The 20,315-nt window shown below is 41.1% G+C and overlaps 1 protein-coding gene across 1 annotated transcript in view; it reads left to right on the top strand.

Annotated features, from left to right (window-relative positions):
* The first annotated feature begins 2,292 nt into the window (after positions 1–2,292).
* jade2 (jade family PHD finger 2) overlaps positions 2,293–20,315 on the top strand; it is a 211,566-nt gene continuing 193,543 nt past the window's right edge. Inside the window, exon 1 of the mRNA XM_088088756.1 lies at positions 2,293–3,162. The gene's annotated coding sequence lies outside the window, so the exon portion shown is untranslated. The remainder of the gene's footprint in view (positions 3,163–20,315) is intronic.

Raw genomic sequence — 20,315 nt, 5'->3', positions numbered from 1 at the left:
TGTTCATCCAAATGACCTTAATTTTAGTGTGCCTCCTGGCTCTCCATCTATGTATATTGACCAGACATTTTAGAAATAAAAAAGCTGAGCGAAGACGAAACACAAGAGTTAAGTTGATCAGCTGTCTGTCACATGTATAGTTATACAGTTACATGTAAAGACACAGAGAGTTTTCGTAGGGAATTAAGACACATTTTTTGTGTGAAATCTGCATTCCACAAATGTCACACTGTAGAGAAAGTAGGAGAAAATGTAGTTTTGCTCGGTGGCAGGCAGAGGACAGTGATTTAGAGACAGGGGATGGTAGTAGATTACACATTGATCAAACACCCTCCTCCCCTTTTAAATATAGATTTTAGAGAAAATGTGAAGGAAGGTAATTTACTTGCCAACCATTCCCTTTGGATCACTGTGAGCAAATCAATCACTGGTGGGGAGATATTATCACTTACAGTAAAGTGCAACTACAGGCCTTCACTTTGAAGTGAAGCTCCAGCTGCCAATTATGCTGACAGCAGTTAGTGGTGATGGTGGGAATTAGGCATCGCCTTTAAAAATAGGTGGACGGATTGAGATTGACATGGAAGGAGTACAATAAATTGCAAGTCGTAGATGACTCTGAATTGTAGCTAAATTCTTCTTACGTAAAGGGTTCCAGTCACATGTCAGTCATAGGAAACAAGGGGTAGTTTAAGTTAACATAATGCCAGTTTTAAGAGTGAAGCCATCGTTGTGATTTTGTTGGGACTGCTAAGCGTCTCTGCATCAGATGTTACCTGCTGCTGCTGTGTGTCAGTTCCTGCTAAGTGGGCAGAGGTTAAACTGACCCGGTGGAGAGCGGCTCTGCTGTGTCTAAACGTAACATTAACAGCAGTGACAGGAGTACGGCCAACTTTTCACATATGAACTTCAAATTTCTGGTTCAACAGGCTAACTGAAGCCTGATTGTTCGATAAATTAATTTCAAACAGCCATTTGTTTTGTTGTTGACCAATTTACACAACTAGTCTAATTATTTTTTTTTCAAGTCCTCTATAATAATTTAATGGGAGTACTGGAACATGGAAATTACTTAAAACTGTAACAGAACAGCACATAATAGCAAAACATATGAAATTATGGTAACTCGAAGCCTATAAACATGATGGTTTCACTTCAGAAAATGTAAGCCAATTTTACCTGGATGCATTAAATACTCATTTAAACCCTTTCCCATAAAAAGAAGTGTATTGTGAAAATATTTTTATAAGTCAAACAGTTAATACAATGCAACGTCCTGCAACAATGCTGCAGCACTCTTAATATCCACAAGAGGAAATCAAGAATTCCTTTTTTCATATCTGTGCAATTAAATGTACTCTCTGGACTAAAATGAATATCCTAATAAATATAAATTATATTATTATATTATACATCATTGAAAGCTGATGTACTGCAAATTACACAACTGAATCCTCAATTAATTAATAAACTTATTAATTATTTTTAGAAACTAAATTTCTTTTTATCTGAAAACAATGGAAAAATGTCCCTCAAATTATATTTGCAATTATACATTTACAGAAAAAAATAAGTGCATGCATAACAATTAAACACTGTTTAAAGCATTTTATTTAGAGTGAGGTTAATGTGCATGAATGATTAGAAATTATACACAAACATAAAAATTATTGGCAAATGTGCAAATGCAGCATGAAGATAATCAGCGCAGTTACATAACTTTTTTTAACTTTTTTAAAATGAAAAAAAAGGACAACAGAAAAAAGGGGATTAAAAACCCAATGCACACAACCTAGTAAACCAAGACTAAATAAAAAAATGCTACATTCAGTTGATCATCAAATGGCCTTTCACTTATGTTGTCTCCTGATATTGAATAAAAGGGTGCCCTATGGCATTAAATACGTTCAGCGTGGCTTGATCTTGTCAGTACTATAATTTTCTTGTAACTTATTTATTATATACTTTTTTTTCCAGTTTTGGGCCCTTTCCTTGTTAAAGTGTTCATTCTTTTATTCACATTTTTTATTTTATTTTTATTGTTTTATTTTATTTTTTAAGAAATCAAACCTCCTTGCTCAGGCTTTAAAATTGTTAACTGGTCCCACATGATAACCACTGCCACTGAATACAGCTTTTTATGTCCCATTTCAACACTTTCCACCACTAAGTCTAAGCCTGTGCAACTGACAGAGAATTGGCAGGTGAAGGTTCAATCCCCATCCTCTCCTCTCCGAGGCGCAGTAATCTAGCATTTCTCAGAGTAGGAAGTGCAGCTTGCGGTAACAGTGAATTGAAAGTACGCCATAAATATGGCGCCAAAAGAGTTTTCAAGCTGATGATAAGAGCTGATTTTTCTCTGTGTTGTCTTTTTTTTCTCTCCAGGGGTGGGGGGAGAGGTTGCAAGACAAGACCCGCCTGTGCATTTGTGCAGAGCGGTGTGTGCACGTACACCGGGCTGGAGGAGTGAAAACGAGGCAAGGCAGCAAGTGAAGACGAGGAGAACTCAATGTTTTATTTTTGAAGGAGGGACGTTGCGAAACTGGCTTGCAATCTTTTCTGACTCATCGTTTGGAAATAAAGCATCCTTTTCTTTTTTTTATTTTTTTTTTTACCCCTCCTCCTCCTCCTGCTTCTCCGTCCCCTCCTCCTTGTACCGCTGGCACCGGAGAGGAAAACATCGTCGGGATTTTGACACCACGTTTGGGCTGCTTTTGCAAAATGCGACATGCTTTCCTGTGAGCGGTGTGTTGTGCGCACCTCGCAGCCTGCCACACCGTGAACCGACAGGAGGACCAAGCGGCGACACCACTGTGTTTGTTGACTTGCAAAAAGGCTGCAACTCAAGTCTGGCTGCCACTTTTTTTGGATTTTATCTCGGATTTGGACTCGGCGGCCGGTCTTTGCAGAGCTGACGCGCTGTCAACACGCACCGTGAGGGGAAGGGAGGGGAAGGGGACAAGTCCTGTCACCCAACGTGGATCCAGAGTCGTTTTAGCAGCACTGCTAGCAGCCTGCCAGGGGGCACTGAGTGGGCAAACTGCTAAACCCCTCCACTGTAAAACTACATGTGCCTGGCTCCCAATGATCTCCTAATCTGTGGAAATCGCCCACCGTCCAGGACTGTGGACGTCTCTGCACCCGAAGCTGACTGCGATCAAGGTAAAAAATAATCTGCCTGCCACTAATATGCGAGTGAATATGATAAAAATGTAAAAGTGGGAGTGTTACAGGACACTTTGCTGCTGCAAGTGCTATCGGTGCTAGGCTAGCAGCAGGGCTCTGCACGCACTTTTGCAGCGGGCTTGTCAGTCACAGTGAGCGGGCAGGGGCGCTTACAGTGAGCGGTGCATGTGGGTCAAGGGGGGTGGGGTGCTGGGGGTATGTGTTTTATGTGTTGCAGTGCAGAAGAGACAAATAACCGGTTTGCAAGCTTGTGCACGCATAGGGATGAAATTAACCGGGTAAACTTGGCCATGTTGTAGCTGCAAACGTGAACGCGCCCCATTGGGAATCAAGTGCGCGAGCGGGTGAGTTGGACAGTATCCAAGTGGGGTTATTTTTTGCGCGTAATTGCGACAAATAGGGCCATTTGCAGCAGCGTAGCGAGGAATGCGAGAAGTAACTTGCAGGCGAATGTGCATGCACACACACACGTTTTTTACACACACGTTACTGTACAGTTACTACAGTAGTAGATGAGATGAAGTTGTGAGGGGAGCTGCAGGTCTGCAGGGTGGAGGCACCAAACAGTCCCTAAAGCAGAGATACCCAACTTGCTTGGCTTGGGGGGCACTTTTGCAAAATGACAGGGGGCCAGGGGCCAGTGGCAGCAGCCCCACGCATGTTTTTAGGATTTTAGGACATTTCTAGGAGTTCTGGATGTTTTTGGGATTTTAGGATATTGCTGTCATTTTAGGATGTTTCTATTATTTTAGGATGTTTTGAGGATTTTAGGAGATTTCTATGATTTTAGCATTTTTCTTTTCTTGTCATTTAAGTTTCTATTTAAGTCTTTGGATTAGTCAAATATCATACGAAGAAAAAAATCTGTCAGTTTCATGGATTTGAGCATTTTTCAAGGATCTGAAGACATTTCTAAGATTTCTAGGAGTTTATGATGTTTCTTCTGGGATTTGAGGACATTTCTATGATTTTAGCACATTTCCATGATTTTACAACATTCGGGGCATAGCTCAGACCGCTGTCAGGGGGTTTGGGGGATCCTTTACTGGCACTTTTTTTTGATAAGCAAGCTCTATTTTGGTGCTGTTTTGTGCACTTTAGCACCTTTTGTATACTAAAAGTACAAAATCAATTCCCAGTGTGAATCACTTTATTTTTACTGTGAATTATAAAATGAGTATCATAAATATCACTGCCTGAAAGGATCTGCAGGTTCCTTCACTCGTCAGTGAAAAAAAGGGAGGAAAGGGGGGAGCGGCACTGCTTTTAGAGAGGCTGAGCACGCAACCACACATATACACACACACATCAAGGAATTAGAGCAACTCCTCTCTGCCTCCTTCACCCTCTCCTCCTCCTCCTCCTCCTCCTCCTGCTTCGTGCTGTGCAGATCTAGCTGGCTGTAGAAGAGGGGGGAGTGGCTGTTGTTTACCTCCTCAAAGTCAGAGCTCTGGCTGCATCCCTGGGCTGAGAGCATCCTACCTGAAAAGAAAAACAACAACAAAACAAACATGTGGATGCAGATGCTGGGAGTCAGGTGTCAGTAATGTGGTGTAAGTGGGGCATTTACTCTGGAGGGGTGCAGTGTGGCCACCTACTGTTCATAATTGCCTGGCCAACCCCTAAAGAACATTATGTCTTCCTATTAGTGCTGATCATTAACGGATGCAAGCAATTCATCTAACATTTTTTGATGGCGCACGTGAAGCTGAACTGGCTGTAGCCTTGAATCAATTAAGCTAGAATCGTCTGGGGACTTGTTAAATGATCCCAGTTGTGACAGCAGCACCCCCCACTCTGCCTCTCTCTCTCACCTCACACACACAAGCTTAAATCGTGCACACAAACCAACAACTCTGTGTGCCTCTCGCTCACTCTAAATACATATTCAAGTACAGATGCACGTACCATGCTCTTCAAACTCTCCCAACACACTTGCACACACAGACACACACAAACACACAACCCTCCTCCTGCTGGGTATGAAACCGGAGATGAGTCATGGTGTGTGGGGGCATAACAACTCTCTCTCTATCCCTCTATCCCCCTCTCTGTCTTTCATATCTTTCCTGATGCAGTGCTATCTTGTTTTCACTCATTCTCTTGCTCTCCTCCTCCTCCTTCCCTCGCTCCCTTGAGGCTCGCCTCTCTCGCCTAGAGACAGTGGTTGTTTACAAGGCAAGTGAACAGGGATGAGAGCTGTTTTCATTTTGCTTCCGTTTTTTTTTTTTTTTTTTGATGACAGCTCTTCCGCCAGCCAATCATCCATGTTTCATTCCCTCATTTCTCATCCATCCCTTATCCTGCCTTCTCTTCCATACATCTTCTGCTCTTTTTACTCCCCAACCATCCATCCATCTCTCCATCCTCTCCCTCCTCGTCTCCTCATCACCTCTCGACTTTAATTTCTCCCATCATCTGACTTAGGCGCTCAGCCAGGAGGAATGTGCGCATGTATGTATGACCTCTCCCTGTACAGTGGGTCATGTGAAACTCAAGCACGCAGTCCTTATAAGCCAAACATGTGTATATATGCACACGTGTGTGTGTGGGCGGGGGTGTAGCGTAGTGTGTGTATTTGTGTCTGCTGCATTAAGCGCTGAGCTCGGATTGGCTGGGAAAGGGGGTAAGGACCCCCACGTGGTGCGGTGTATCGCATTAGCTGCTACGTAGTGAAGAGAAGGAGGAGGAGGAGGGTTGTTGTTCATGAATGGACCGCTGACGTCACATATAACCGTAACCTCAATCTGTCACACGCACGCAGGTACACACACGACCCCCTATGTGCACATGCGTGTTTTTACATACTTTGCTAAAGAGGGCTGCAGGGCAAGTGTGTGTGTGATGCAGAAATATGTGTGAGATAAGAAGGATGGGAACCAACTGAGCAGAAGGATTTATGTGTGTGTGTATGTGTGTGTGTGTGTGTGTGTGTGTGTGTGTGGCTGCCTGCAGGCGGGTTGGCTAGCTGTCATGTCACTAGCTCGCTGCTGCGCTCTGCTCTGCTTACTAACTAACTAACCAGCATGTTGGCCACAAGGGTATTACTACTAGCTGAGTAGGATTTGTGTGTGTGTGTGTGTGTGTGTGTGTGTGTGTGTGTGTGTATGTGTGTGTTCTATTTGGTGTGTAGCACGGAGTGCTGTAATTTTGTGAGTCGAGAACAGCCCCATATTGAATTTCTGATATCGATACTGATTGATCTAAATTTCTGGTTGTGCCTTTTAGATTTTACAACCCTTGAAAAAAAGGGACATGAAAATGGAAATGTCTTCTGGGACTTGAGTGTCTTTATTAAGGGATGTTATTAGAGGTGGGACCAAGTTATTGTTTTGCACAGGTGTGGATTCAAGTCACATGACTCATGAATTCACTTGTAGTTAAGCCTTTTGATATGAAATTACTTGATATCTTCCCCTGAGCTCAATGACTAAAAAGCCTTTTAAAAAGTGTGCCATGCAATAATTTATATCCTGAATCAACTAACATTATCAATCTTCACTCCCAGTAAGTCGACATACTGTTTTAACCAATCTGACAGCCAATCAGATTGGTTGACAAAAATGAATGGCTCTTGAAATGTCCATATTTGTTGCAAGTTTGTTAAAACAAGTGAAACTTAACCACAAAAAAGGAAGTGCTGAGTGACATTTCACTAATAACCACAACAGAATGATTTTTGTTAGTTTTTAATCATCGCATCTCACATCAGAAAAATGATGTAAAACATTTTCTGTAGGACTATTCTTCCTTTAAAGCGATTTTGTATTGTTGCTTGTTTTATTTCCAAATGAAATAAAAAAGATAAAAATGAATTGATTTGTGGTAAACTTCTAAAATAACATTTTAGAACTTCAGAACTTTTTAATCTTTGTGCTTGGGGGATAGTTTCAAGTTCTTTCAAGTCAAAGGCTCAAGTCTAGGTGATTTGCCAAGTCATTTGTGTTCAAGTCCAAGTCAAGTGTTTTATTTTTTTGTCAAATTGAGTCTTAAATCATCAGATTTATGACTGGACTCAAAGTCATGTGACTTGAGTCCACACTTCTGGACATAATAATAACTTTTTCTGCAATTGGAATTCTTATATAAAAAGGGACTTTCTAAGACTTTTAAATGACTTTTATTACACTTGTACGTAGGTTAAGGTAACATACTAGATAATGCAAACAGAAACACATGAAAACACCTGCCAGTGTGTTCAGTTTGTGGGGTTGTTCTGGTTTCCTCACGTGCAGCAGGTTTTGTCTCGCTTTACAAGTTTTGCAACATGAAACCAGCCACGTGGTGGATTGAACGCTGCAGGCATGTTTTTATGCATTAACCCGTGTGTGTTTTGTCAGTGTTTGCTCTCAGTAGACGACCCTGCTGTGGCGTAGAACCTCATTAGTGCGTTCTTGAGTGTGTGTGTGTGTGTGCGCGCACACGCTAACCTGCTGTTCAGTGGGCAGGAGATGACGTCAGACCTCAAGGGGAGAGGGGGTGTTTTAATTTTTAGATTTTTTTTTCTCTCCTGTGCCGCTGTGACTCAGCCTTGTTAGTAAAGGATAATTGCAAAGTCTGCACACCTGCACACATCACTGGTGAGGAAGGAAGTGGTACACATATTTCACACAAAGATTTTTTTTTTTGCAGGGGTAATTGGAATGTGCCTCATAACTCTTCGTCCTGCAGACGCTGCCCATGATTGCTGAGTGAATAAGAGCAGTTCTGGTGCAGCAGGTAGTTTTTCAGATAAAATTAATGATCCATTTTTTGGGATAGTACACAGTGATGTCTGTTGTTATCACTAAGTTGATAGTGATACCATTAGAGCATATCTCAGCATGGCTTAGTTTTCTTTATGCTTATTTCATGTGTTTTCATTTCACCTCTACCTACAGTTGGACTCTATAAATTTCATATTTTGTGTTCAGGTGATATTTCTGTAAATGTAGGGTATTATTCATTTATCATGGATGCTTGAGTTAAGGGTTTTGTGTTTGTCTCTGTTTTACAGTATATCATTGGAATATATTAGGGTTTCAGACCATTGGTCAGACAAAACAGGCAATTTGGAGTTTTCACTTAGGTTATGGGAAATTGTGATGGTTGATTTGACACTTGATGCAAGATAATATCTTTACATCATCTGTGTTGGCAGATAATGGCTTTAAAATGAAATGTGGGAGTTGGCCAACATGCTGAATTCATCAACCTACGCTAAAGTATTTTTCTTATTTTGCACAGTGAATTATAAATTCCATACACTGAAAAGCATTGTATTTTATGTGTCCATCTGCTGGTGGGCCATCATGATAAGAGTATGCATAATATGATGTTAATTCCACTACAGGAGACACTTGATGATCATTAAAATTAGTTTCGGAGTAGTGGCTATCTGTCATATGAGTTGTTACATATCGGTAAGGATGGGGATCTTTAATTTTTATTTATATTGATACATTTATCCAGACTCCTTAATGATCCGAGTCTTTATTGATACCACTATTGATTTTCTATTATTTGGTGGAAAGACAAGGCGACAAAACATTTTTAACAGAACTGGTTTTACTGTCACTTTCAGTTATGTTATTACTAATGAGGAAATAATCATTGTATTTTAATATGAATATTTAATTTGAAAGATCTTGGCATCAGTAGTTTTAATGATAAGATGATTAGTGCTCATAATAGGATGTTAAACAGGTTTTAATTTCATCCTTACTATCCATTTTATCTTGCGGGGAAAACAAATTTCTCACCCAAACAACTATTGTATTGTTCAAGTTTCTCTGCAAAAATTTAATTTTCTTTTTCTTGATGTTACATTTGAACACATCATGATGACGTTTTATATACCTTTGCCAAAGAGTCATTTAAACGTATTACAATGAAACCTTATAGAAACGTGTTTATTTTGCTAACTAGCTGTTACCCTGTCGATTTCAACTCAAATTTCAACATTTGATTACTATTTTTAACTGGCAGGACTTATTACAAAGTCTGGGTGTGCTTACCACTGCTGCTGTGAGTGGATGATGATGAGGATGGTGCTGGCTGTGCCGCAGCAGCAGCTGATGGAGTTGAAGTTTTTTTTTTATTTTTTTTTTTTAATTTTTTGTACCCCGAAGACAGACAAGGTAACTGCATTTAGGTTTAATTTGATGTAAAGTATGCGGCCCAGTGGTTGGATTTAAATGACGTGACTCGACTCGAGATGTGATGTTGCATTAGAGGACCCACAGGACTCTATAGTGGTATCGATAAGCTCAAATGTTATTGATTTTCAGGTTTTAAAAAAAGCAGAACTGGATCCACAATTGAACCGGGTTTCAATCCCTATTCCTACATATGGGCGTATTGGATATCACCAAAAAATCCAATGCTCCGTACTGGCGAGAGCAGAAGCGGGGGGCATTATGTTTTCACTTTGTCTGTCCGTCTGTCCGTCAACCTGTCTGTCCCATTCTTGCAAATTTAAAAGTTCAAGATCAACTTCAGGGATTTTGTTTTTCAAATTTGGCACAAATGTTCACTTGGACTCAATGATGAAATGCTTAAATTTTGGTGGTCAGAGGTCAAGGTCACTTTCACTTTTCATCAGACTCATTCACAATTTCACAAGAACAAATTAAGGGAATTTCTTCAAATTTGGCACAAATGTGCACTTGCATTTGAACTGATTAAAATTTAGTGGTCAAAGCTCAACGTGATTGTGACCTCACAAAACATGTTTTTGGCCCAAACTCAAGAATTCATAGCTGATTATGATAAAATTTTACACAAATGTCTAATCAGATACAATGAAGTGATGACATTTTATATCCAAAAGTTTGAATTTCAACTCATTGTGACATCTTAATGTTCTGCAAACACACCTCTCTGGCCAATACTCAGTGTAGTAATTCAAGAACGGAGGGGGAGAAATTTGATCAGATACTGAATTGATGACATTAATCTTTGGTGAAACTGTACTGATTGTAAAGATCTCGTGCTGCTGTGGAGAAGATATTTGAGAGGCGTCTATGTTTTCACAGTGTGGATATAGACTGCTAGTGCAACTTGAGTGGTTTGCTGAGGCACACAACTACAAGGCGGCAATCCTAGTTTTTTCCACATTTATAGACTAAATTTCAAAGTGCATGCAAGAAGTCAAAGCTGGCACTGGCATTTTCATTAGGCATCTGCAAGTGCCTCAGACATCAGTTCACGAGAAATGTGTCTTTTTAAGTGGCGTCTTTACTTTACCATACAAACAACTATCCAACAATACATTTACATCCAGAAATGTGTCATAATCCATTAGATACTTTCTCCGTCCATCATCCTAAATGTCAAACTTTTCTCTCTCTGTCCGCCTGCTGCCTCCTACTCTTCTTTAGGGAGAAAATAAAAAAGTCTGAAGGCTTTAAACACAGTGATGGACAGGCTGACAGATGCTGCCTGAGCTCCTGATGGGACGAGTTGCAGGAGTTAGTGTGTGTGTGTGTGTGTGGGGATAGAGGGCGAGTAAACAACAGACAGAAACAGTATGTCAGACCTTCCTTTGCTGTTTGAACACCCGGTAATCCAAGATGGAAATAAGCTTCTGACTCACTGTGCCATCTTTGGAAGATTTTTTTTGCACTTAATGTATATTTGAAATCATCAAATATATAAAAATTCATAAGTGAAGGCAGGAGAGCTTAGCTCTTTCTTCTTTCTTTTTTATATTGAAAATCAACTTAAATCATAGAGAAAAAGTTTGCAATTAATAAATAAATAAAGTAAACAAATGAGAAAATAGGGAAGACGAAGCCAGCGGGGACAGAAGGCAGAGGAAAGGAGGATGAAAGGAGGGGCGGGGGAGGTGGAGGTGCAGGTAGATAAACAGGGAGGTGGTAGTCAGGGGTTGCTGGGAGTGAAGGGCAGAGTGCTGATCCTCCATCTCTCCATCCTTTTCATCCCCCCTTCACTCTCTTCCAGGAGCTAATGAACTCCTGATGGCAGTGGAGACGGGAGCGATGGATCAATCCTCCATCTCTCTCTGTGATTCTTTTTCTCTCCCTCCCTCCCCTCCCTCCCACCTGTCCTCCCCTTTTTGCACTCTCTCCTCCTGGGTTTTTGGCAGGGCCCCAGCCTCGCTGGCTCCGACTCACCTCCTTCATTGTTTGTCAGCAGATTTCAGGAGACAGAGCGGGAGGCTTAGTTGGAAAATTATTTGGACCTCAGCCTCTTCTTCTTTTTTTCATTTTTATTCATTTCTTCCTCCTCCTCGCTCTCTCTCTCTGTGTCTCTCTCACTCTCTTCTGTTTTCCACTCTCTCATTCCTGCTCCCATGATGCAGCGGCAGCAGCAGGAGCAGTGGCAGCATCAATAAATATTGTGTTAATGTTCTGGTGGCTGGAGCCAGCAAGGTGATAAAGGAAATCTATTTGATTTCTGTGGCTCATTTGTTTGGCCCGACGCCTCTTTACTTGGTGTGGATACCGCGTGTGTGTCCATATTGTGCACAATTATATGCTGTGTGTGTGTTTGTGTGTGTGTGTGTGTGTGTGTGTGTCCTGATATCAGTTCAACCCTTCAACCCTTCACACGTCCCTCCCTACAGCCATCTACTCAACTTGTTATTTACTTATTAAGTTTCTGAAGTTCACAGTTCACTGTTGAGACAATCCTTGCTCTTTATGCTCAGCACTCAAAAGCACACAAAATATTGAATGTCAGCCACTGTAAAAGTAATTGTCCTATTATGTTTCCTCCGAGTGTAACAAAAAGAAGCATTAAGGCCATATGGATATGGATAGGTATGCATAACCTCTTTGTATGATGTGTCATCTGACACATGCAAATGAAAGACCTTTAATTGCTTTTTAGTTATCAAATCATCAAGAAAGCATTGGCATAAATCCTTAAGTGTAAACAAGAGTCTTTTGATTGGTTTGCTCGCTCCTGATCAAAGCATCTTTTGTCAGATGGATGTAACCCTTAATGTACATGTCCCTCCAATGTTACAGCTTTGATTCACAACTATGTTTGGGAACTGAAACTCGATTCCAAAATAGAGCCAAATCCAAAATACCATGCATCAGGTACACTTAAAAACAAAAATTGCTGTTATGCATATCAGTTTCTGAAAAAACTATGCAAAGGCACTCTTTGTGGAGTGGACAACGTTGAACAAAGCGATAAATTATGTTTTTTATGCCGATAAGAAGAATCTGAATTGTTGAAATATATCCAACCCTATCACAACACATCTGTACAAACTTTTCTTAAAATGTTACTAGGTCTTGAGGTGGGAAATTGGCATTACAAATTTCCTTGAATATTGATCCCTGCTCCCATTCACACATCACCTCTGAACATTTCATCAATAGATCGTGAAAAGGGTTACACAATTTGTCTAAAACTTGCCCCTCCCAAAATAGGGTACCTGTGGGGAAACACTCAAATGTGCAAGATGTTTCATTTGAGGATAATCTCCAATATCTTTCAGTTCCCTAAAGGACCAGGCTAGCGTTGTTACTGTTCCTCATTTAAAACTTGCTACAGCTAGAGGGGTGCCTTTATTTCTTTCTTTGTTATTTTACACTTCACTTAGGGTAGCTTTGCTCCCCTGAGAGCAACACAAAAAACTAATTCACTTTAGGGAGACAGTATTTTTCACTATTTGACATAAAAAGAGAGCTTTATTCCGTCTGAAGGATCCCCGGGGAGTGTTTAGTGGGGGGGGGGGCACAGGGGAGAGGGCTGATGGGAATGGTGATGCTGATAGCCGCATCAGAGAGTGACTCATGGCAGATCTTAAGTGGCTCTGAGGCTTCCAGTCAGTCAGGAGATGTTGGCGTGTTATCGAGTTAGGTTGTGAGCACAACATTAAAGTTGCAGGCTGAGAAGTTGAGCACAGTTGTACGCTTTGGTTTTTGTACTTCAGGGTTATTTGTGGTTTTCCACCTTTTTGTTGCAGCTCTCACTGCGTCAGTGGGCTCCGATGCTCAGCAACTCATAATGAATTTCACTCAGAAATGTATTCAATCAAGGGTCCAGCGGCGATCGGCTTTATTCTGCTTTTCTTTCAAGGCTTTCAGTTCTTGTTTTTCAAATATCCTGAAAGCAGAGTGTACTTTTTTCACTGCAGGAGTATAAAGTTTAACAATAGTTGGGGCTGCAACTTATGATTGCTTTCATTATTTTTTTATCAGTCAATTTTTTTGCTTGATTCTTTGTTTGGTCTCTCCAGTGTGAATAAAATTTTGAAAAACTGTCACAATCACAAGTTTTGTCAAGTCTTGGAGCCCAAAGAAACATCCTTAAATTGCTCGTTTTAATCTGACCAACAGTCCAACAACACAGTGTCTACACTAACTGCATAATGAGAAGAACAGTTAGCAGAGCAGCTTTGGTCTTCTGTCATTTTCTACTCAGAATATGTTTGTTCACATTATTGATTTTAGGACACCAATGTATGTGAGATAGAGGACTGAAAAACTTCACTACATCTAGAAGTTTTGTCCCTCAAGCCATCATGTTTGTCTTCAAAAATGCCTTTCTCCAAGCAAGGGTATGCAAGTCAAATATCACATATATTGCATAGAGCAGAAAGGCTCTGCAGGTGTTCAGTCAGTGTCTGAAACACTCCCCATATTGGATGAATGGTTTTGATTGGCCCTAGACCAGGTCTGCTGGAAATCTGTCTGAATGGGGGGTGGACCAGATATGTCTGGTTCTCAGTATAATCATATACCAAAGTACTGCACAAATGAACATTTTGACCTGATGATGGCACTAGATGAAAAGTCAGCAAAATTACCCAATTTAATGGCAGTCCCTCCAATAGATGTTGACATATTTCACTGAAAAACCAAAACTGTCAACCTGCTGTCGGCATTAGTAAGAAAAGACAGATGATCACAAAAATCTGCAAGCTTGATCCTTTTGGACCCACAAATGTTTGTACAAAATGTCATGGCAGTTTGTCTAATAGGTGTTAAAATATTTAAGTCTGGATTAAAGTGACATACTTAAATTGCCATCCACAGAGCCATTGCTGCTCGACGGAGAAAAGCATCAAATCCTCAAGATGTAGAAACAGGAACCTGCAAATATTTGCCATTTTTGCTTGATAAATGACTTATGTGATCAATCAAGTATCCAAATAATTTGATGTTAATTTACTGTCAATAGACTAATCACTCCATAGACTGATCACACCAGCACATTTAATGGTGCAGTAGAAGTGAGTTGATGTAAAATGCAGCTCTTCAGTCGTCTAAATCATAAACCTGGTATTCAACTGAGAGCAGTTTCCAGTTGCCTCTTTCTCTTGAAATGACAGGATGTTGAAGGATGATTTCTGCCTATTTTATCCATAGACTGAGCAATGGAAATGTGTGTGTGTGTGTTTTGAGCTTTCATGTCTGGCTATGTGAGTAGGTTGCTGTCTTCCTTCTTGCACACCTGTTAGCATGGCGCTGATGAGGATGTTTGATGTGTGTGATGTGTGTCAGATGTATTTTTTTCTTCCTTTCTTTTTTTCTTAGCAAGCGCATACATCTTTACTGTGTGTGTGTGTGTGCGTGCGCGCTCACACATGTGTTTGATGTTGGGGTAAATACTTGATACCCAACATCACACGTTTGTACACACACAAATTCCAAGCTGCACACACACACCCACTGTGACATTTTGATTCTTTCAGCTCATTCATAATAGTTGCCCTATTTCTCCCCATCTCTGTTTCTCTCCTTCTCTCTCATCTGTCTTTCTTTGTCTTTTTCTCACTGTCTCTCTGTTCTCTTTCTTCCTCTGCCTTTTCTCTTACTGGTCTCCCAACCTCACTTTATAAATCTTTTTGATTCTCTTTTTTGGTTGCTCTTCCTCTCTATACCTGTCAAACTCGTTGGTGTGAACCTCTCTCTTTTGCCTACCTTTTCTCAAGCGGCTCTGTCCAAAAATAGCTTTTTGTGTGAGTGTGTGTGTGTGTGTGTGTGTGTGTGTGTGTGTGTGTGGGAGATAGGCTTGGGAGGAGACTGAAGGAAAGTGAGTGAATATAGACTTGGACGTGTGTGTATGTGTTTGTGTTGCAGTCTTCCCTGCATGCCTTCAAGCTGTAGCTGTCTTGCTTGTACACACAGCATTAACACTGCACAGGCGAGGGCACACAACACACACACAAACACGCCTGTCCATCTCATCTCATCCTTCCTGTCATTTTTCCTCATGAAGAAGAGGAAATATTCAGTGTCAGAAAGTGAGATGAGAACAAACAGGGAGGAAGAGGAAGGACAGGTGAGAGAGAGGGAGAGGCAGAAATGATGGACGGATAGATGACTGCAGGATGTAGAGAGTAGCAGCGAAGGAGAGATATGGTGATGGAAAGAGATGATAAGGGAGGCAGTGTGAGGTTGAAGGTGAAAGAGTGAATGATGGGAAGAAAGCAAGAAAGAAACAGAGAAGGGAGAGCAGCTCTGCATTTCCCTGGATGGTTGTTGCCAAAGGCTTTTTTTAGGGGTTTTGTTCCCCATGCAGGTTTTACTGAATTCAGTCAACACACACACACACACACACACACACACAAACATCGGGATCATAGAGAAAGAAAGAGACCATGGATGTCAACGGTTAAAATCGGTTAACAGCCAAAAATAATTTTTTACTGGTTATGTATGTTGGTTTGTCTGCATGGTCTACAGATCAATTTTGCTACTCTTCAATTTACTGCACTACGCATGAAAATGCTAAATGATTAGTTAGTTAAGACCTTTCCCATAAGTCCCTCGCTCCATTGACTCAGTGAGCCTTAGACCTGCATTTCAAAGAGCTATCCATTTAGAGGAGGTGAAATTTGAATGTTTTGTGCTGCAGATGTCTTGCCTTTGATTTCATTTTTTGGTCACCCAGGTCACCGCGGTGAGTAAGTGGCTCACTTTTGAGCTGCACACCCCCTTTAGTATTGTTAGCCACTGTTAGCTATGTCAGCATTGTTAGCAGAATCAGCATGGCTAGTGGTGCTAACATAGTTAACAATGGGCGGCTGTGATTCAGGAGATAGAGCAGATCGTCTGCTAATCGGAGGGTTGGCAGTTTGATCCTGGGCTCCTCCAGCAAGGCTTCAGTCTACATGTCGAGGTATCCTCGGCAGATACTGAACCCCTCCTGATGGCTGTCATCGGTGTATGATTGTGAATGAATGTATAAAAAAAACTCAGTATCAGGTGGCACCTTGTATGGTAGCCTTGGCTACCAGTGTATGAATACGTGTGTGAATGGGTAAATGTGAGTCGTAGTGTGAAAGTGCTTTGATTGGTTGAAAAAAAGTGCTATACAAGTGTAAGTCTATCTATTTTCCAATGGAAGCTGTTAACTCATTGGGTGAGACTGAAGATTGGCCACCATGTTTTCACAGCAATGTTATCTTGCAAAAGGGATGGCGTGTGACATGTTAACAGGACTGGTCAGTTGTTTATCGGCAAAGCCATCAGAAAATGAAATAAAAGGCAGGACATTTACATCACAAAACACAAAAATTCTCCACCTTAAAATAGATAGGACTTAAAAATGCAGCATTAAATCTCATTGAGTTAATAGAGTGCTGGACTAAAGGAAATACCACTTTTGCTTTTGTTTCTTAAAAAGAAAAACTATAAGTTACTGATTAATGGGTGCCGGGCTAATGAAACCAAACCGAACCAAAAATGACATCCCTTAAAAAAAGACACACACATTGGCTCACAAATAAAAACCCATAATAAATGCACTGAAATACAAACCTCCTTCCTGGAAAACATACTCACACGCACACACACGCAGCTCTGCCTCAGAGAGATGGCTTGTTATGAAGCAATTTATATGCAAGGATTCTTTATCAAACTGACTGACCTCTGGCTCTTCAAGGAGCTCTGAGCACCGGACATTTTTGTTTGTGTGTGTGTGTGCGCACACTGATTGGTAAATAGTTTCATTTCCGCAGATTGTTGGTGATGCTCGTGTCATTGTGTGTGTGTGTTTGTGTGTGTGTGTGTGTGTGTGTGTGTGTGTGTGTGTGTGTGTGTTCGTGTGTGTGCAAGCCTGCACCTTCATGGTTTTGCCTTATTCAGACAATTTTTAAATGCTTTATACATTAAAAAAAACAAATATGTATCTTTATGTCTTTGTGTGTGTGTGTGTGTGTGTGTGTGTGTGTGTGTGTGTGTGTGTCCAGATGTTCAAGCAGTCACTTAATGTCCTGACAGCCAGACTGCCTACTCATCTCGAGAGAGCACTGTGTATGTGTGTGTGTGTGTGTTGCCTGCTGGGTCTCTGCAGCTTCAGTCTCTTAATAATAGATCACCATCATGGCAACCGTTGTAGTGTGCTGACCTTAAGTGCTGCAAAGTGCTGAAAAACCACAACAGTGTTTCTGCTGAAGTAAATGCACTGTCATCTAGAGGAGAGACAGACGGACGGACGGACAGACAGGCAGCCAAGCAGAGGGGTGACATAGTTGCAGACAGACAAACAGATGGCAGGCAAATGGGTAGATGGGCAGAGAGGCAAAGAGTCAAGCAGTCAGACAGACAGAGAGACAGATGGCAAGCTTACAGGCAGACAGACGGATGGACAGAATGACAAATGGGACGCAGCCAGTCAGACGGATTTGGAAGCTTGAAGACAGACAGACAAAAAGTCCAGCAAACATCCTGTCGTTTTCATTCAGAAGAGACCAGATCGTTAATTTGAATCATCTTTAGCATATTTCTACAAATATATGTCTGTTTCCTGCGCTCGAGCATTGATTGATAGAATGGTTGAATGTAATGCCAGTTCAGCGCTGAATCCGTTAGTCAATCAACAGGCAGTTAATTGCTAACAGTTCTGATAATAGATTAAGTAATTTATAGAGCAAAACCACCAAACATTAGCTGGCTCCAGCTTTTTTAATGTGAGTATTTGCTGCTTTTCTTAGTTTAGTATTGTTGTAGGTGGGATATCTTAAGGGTTTTAGACTGTAGGCATCACATAGATCAAACAATCAATGGATTCATCGGAAAGTGACGTAATAAACAGAAAATCTGAAGAAATGATAATATGACACACCCCCAGTCACACAGTTTAATAGGCAGGTTTGATGGAGCCGAAGAACAGTACTTTATATACATTTATTCTTGCCTTAGATAGACTGTATGCTGCTGCCAAGATGTTTTAAAACCGAACAGCGACACTTAATTTCTCATAATCTCCTACAGTGGCACCTGCTCCCTTGATAATGATCCAGATGAAGCTTGAATGGCTGCATTAGCTGAAGTGCTAAATCTGTTACTTTCTCTGCTGTATACTGTAATCATGTTTATCATGTCACTTGTCATCGTGGCAGGCCGCCACAAATAAACGAATGTGTGGGAAATCTGCAGATTGACCGTTGGATCATATGAATTAACCTTCCCATCACTGTGTTTTCTACTCTGTGTTTAGTTTATACACTTCATGCAAAAAATCATGCAGTACCTTTCATCATGCACAAACCCATAACACTGTGTGTAGAATACCTCGTGGGGTACTGTTAAGTCCAGTAAAAAAGATTTTAATTGGGCCTGTAATTGGGGATCTGGCATGGGTAGTAAACCACCATACCACCATCCACCAAGAGAAACATCAATACCTTCAAGGGCCTAAATCGAATTAATAAGAGTCGGTTTGTTGCCTATAGCTTCCAGGCTCTGAAGTTTCCACAAATGTTCCCAAACGTCCAAACCTTTTCAGTTTTGAAAAGTTTGAAGCCTGTGCTTGCACACATTAAGCCCTCGTGGACTTTAGTCATAGGTACTATGACGTGTTCTCTGTCATCATCAGTCTGCGAGGGTAGGCGCTGCAAGCCGCTGACAGGCAGGCCTTGAGTCTGTTAGACTCATTGCCGTGGAAACGTTTGAGTGACAACTACAGTCATGTATACGGTGATTGCTGCTGTCATATTCTGTCTGTTCATCTGCACCGGCAGATAACTACATGCAAATCCCATGTATTTTTTGTGACTTTTAAAAAAAATGATATTCACACTTTTCTATACAACATATATGCTACACGTTTTTGAACACAAGTCAAGTGGGGCTTTAGCTGGTTCAGTGTGAAGAAACTTGATCTCCTATCCAGTGAAACCAGAGGGTTTGTCAGAGGACTGGATTGTGTTGTTTTTTTTTTAACCACTTTTTGGATTACTGAGTGCAGGTTCTCTCAGCTTGACTGGCATTGTTCTCACCTGCCCAAATGAGCAATACTAAAAGGAAGAAATGCTCCAGAGTGTGAATAAGCTGCTATGAACACGCTGTGAGTGTGAGCACACCCTCAAACAGTATCAACTATACACTATTAGTCTTTGAGCAGAAATGGCTGCTTTCACCCCACTTTTTCCAGCCGGAATCCAAACTGGGTTTCTGTGCTGAAGCTTACCCGACTTTAATAGCACGAAGGCGCGTTACAGATCTTGTGAACTGGTAAAATAGCTGACACATGATTTTCTCTCCCACCTGCAGTTAGGTGTCCAGATACGGCTGTTTTTTCAGGCCTGCTCTGTTGCACATTTCAGAGAAATGTCCCCTTTAAACGCTCAGTCAGACATGGTGCTCTCGGCAGTGTCATAGTCAGCCAATTAATTAGCTCCCCAGGCGACTTCAGCTTTCCCAGCATGCATTAGTCAACCTTTTCACTGTTTGTCTTATTGTAAATGTTTTGGGCTGACACTAAACTATGCACAGAAAATGTGGCTCACACCAGCTGATAGAATTAAAATGAGAGCTGGAGGCTGCTGTCTAAACCCAACAGGACATGAGCAGTCTGAGCAAGGTTTGGATTTTCGGTTTGAGTTTTAGATATTCAGTCCGATTGTCTCTGTTTGGGTTTGGATATGTTCCCGCTAGGTTATGGTTTGATTTGACTGAATTTTTCTGATTTAATTCACAGTGTTAATTATCCACATGATGAAAACCCTTACACACCCTTAATCCACTAAAACAGGTGTTACACGTGTGTTGCTACATCTTGTCAAGACTCTGTGGGTGTGTACAGACTGGGCTTGATTGTTGGACTTGTTGAACTCATTAGGGCAATTTACCCCGTTATTATTCTTACTGTTACATGTGATGAAGCTCCATCTACTTTTAACTTTTCTATGAGTGCCGCCAGCCAGAGTAATTAGA

This window comes from Plectropomus leopardus, chromosome 15, assembly GCF_026936395.1.
Source record: "Plectropomus leopardus strain MGB_pleo_1.0 chromosome 15, ASM2693639v1, whole genome shotgun sequence".
NCBI lineage: Eukaryota > Metazoa > Chordata > Actinopteri > Perciformes > Serranidae > Plectropomus > Plectropomus leopardus.
Note: the sequence above shows the minus strand (reverse complement) of the source record. Positions and strands in the feature narration are given on the sequence as shown.